Below are 2,500 nucleotides of genomic sequence, written 5' to 3'. Positions count from 1 at the left end.
GCTGGAAAAGTGACACACACGGGTAACTCCGGTGCCGTTCGACGGATTTCGACGAAAATAGGCTCGTTGGAAAGCCAACGTCGGGGACACGACGACTAACTGTGCGCCCCGTTGCGCACGCGCGCGTGCGCGACATGGGAAGCGAAACAAAACTTCAAACAGAGCTACAGGCTCGTGCGTGCGAAAAAGGCCGAGACACGACGACGTGCCCGCGTGCGCCTCGCCCCAACTCGAATAACAAAGTCGTCCCGGGCCGGATCCGAGCTACGGGACGGAAACGGGAGCCGAGTCAAAATTTCAAACGGAGCCCGCGTCGCGGAAATGGTCAAAATGAATAAAAGTGGCACTCGAGCGCGTGCCTCTCGCTCTGACTAAAGTGACAAAATGATCCCCGTTGAAATGCATTGAGCACGGGGGAAACGGGAGGAAAAAGAAAATTTCAAATGGAGCTGTCGAAATGGGGGTGCTATTTTGGGGGGGTATATGGCGTGGCCACGTTCTCCCACGAGTCCAACTTGAATTCTGAAACCGTCCCCGTCCAAATCCCACGTTCGGGCGAGTTACTGTCAATTTTCAAAGCACCACTCCCCCCCTTCAATGCACTCTTTTGGAAGCTGGGAAAAGGGTCTCCGTGCAGAGCTAGTGCCACTTTGCGGGCACTCACGGCCTCGAGGGTGGGCTCGTTGGATAGCCACGGGCCGGGGGACGACAGCCCGAGAAGGTCCCGGGGTCGTGCGCGCGCGTGCGAGACGCAGCGAGCGAAACGAAATTTCAAATCGACCCCCCGAAAAAATGACACCTTTTGCCGGGAGGAAAAACACTCAGCCCGCTGCCCCAGGCTCCAACTTGAATTCTAAAACCGTCCCCGTCCAAATCCCACGTTCGGGCGCACAACTGTGAATTTCACAAACTATCCACATTCAACCAGACAAACACACCCTCACACGGGGCAAAATCGTCCGCCCAAGGCACCACGGGATCCCTGCACCCCCACCCTTGGGATCCAAGGGGACCCACACACTCCACCGCCTCCCTGGGCTCATGGTCTGGGCTCCCAAGGGACCCCCCACACCCACCGCGGACTCCCGGGGAAACAGCGCCCCCAGGCCGGGGAGCCCACCTCCGGGGGGGACCCCCCACACTACCTGACCTCCGGGGGGACCTGTGCACCCACTATTAAGCACACCCCCTGTGTTAAAACCCATTAAACGCAACTTTAAGAACTCTGTGCCCCTGGTCATCCTTGTGGAATTTTGTGCCTCTGGTCATCCTCCCATAGACTCCCATTCAAAATGTATGCATCTGGTCATCCTCCCATAGACTCCCATTCAAAATGTATGCATCTGGTCTTCCTCCCATTGACTCCCATTCAAAATGTATGCATCTGGTCATCCTCCCATAGACTCCCATTCAAAATGTATGCATCTGGTCTTCCTCCCATTGACTCCCATTCAAAATGTATGCCTCTGGTCTTCCTCCCATTGACTCCCATTCAAAATGTATGCCTCTGGTCATCCTCCCATAGACTTCCATTCAAGTTGGACTTAGGTTTTGGCGCGTTGGCTTCTCATGCATCTGGTCATCCTCCCATTGACTCCCATTCAAAATGTATGCCTCTGGTCATCCTCCCATAGACTTCCATTCAAGTTGGACTTAGGTTTTGGCGCGTTCGCTTCTCATGCATCTGGTCTTCCTCCCATTGACTCCCATTCAAAATGTATGCCTCTGGTCATCCTCCCATAGACTTCCATTCAAGTTGGACTTAGGTTTTGGCGCGTTCGCTTCTCATGCATCTGGTCATCCTCCCATTGACTCCCATTCAAAAGTCATGCCTCTGGTCATCCTCCCATAGACTTCCATTCAAGTTGGACTTAGGTTTTGGCGCGTTGGCTTCTCATGCCTCTGGTCTTCCTCCCATTGACTCCCATTCAAAAGCCATGCCTCTGGTCATCCTCCCATAGACTTCCATTCAAGTTGGACTTAGGTTTTGGCGCGTTCGCTTCTCATGCATCTGGTCTTCCTCCCATTGACTCCCATTCAAAATGTATGCCTCTGGTCATCCTCCCATAGACTTCCATTCAAGTTGGACTTAGGTTTTGGCGCGTTCGCTTCTCATGCATCTGGTCATCCTCCCATTGACTCCCATTCAAAAGTCATGCCTCTGGTCATCCTCCCATAGACTTCCATTCAAGTTGGACTTAGGTTTTGGCGCGTTGGCTTCTCATGCCTCTGGTCATCCTCCCATTGACTCCCATTCAAAAGCCATGCCTCTGGTCATCCTCCCATAGACTTCCATTCAAGTTGGACTTAGGTTTTGGCGCGTTGGCTTCTCATGCCTCTGGTCATCCTCCCATTGACTCCCATTCAAAAGCCATGCCTCTGGTCATCCTCCCATAGACTTCCATTCAAGTTGGACTTAGGTTTTGGCGCGTTGGCTTCTCATGCCTCTGGTCATCCTCCCATTGACTCCCATTCAAAAGCCATGCCTCTGGTCATCCTC

This window comes from Hypomesus nipponensis, chromosome 1 (assembly GCF_054491055.1).
Source record: "Hypomesus nipponensis isolate SF chromosome 1, ASM5449105v1, whole genome shotgun sequence".
In the NCBI taxonomy this organism is placed as follows: Eukaryota; Metazoa; Chordata; class Actinopteri; order Osmeriformes; family Osmeridae; genus Hypomesus; species Hypomesus nipponensis.
The sequence above is the reverse complement of the archived record's forward strand: the minus strand, read 5'-3'. Positions refer to the sequence as shown.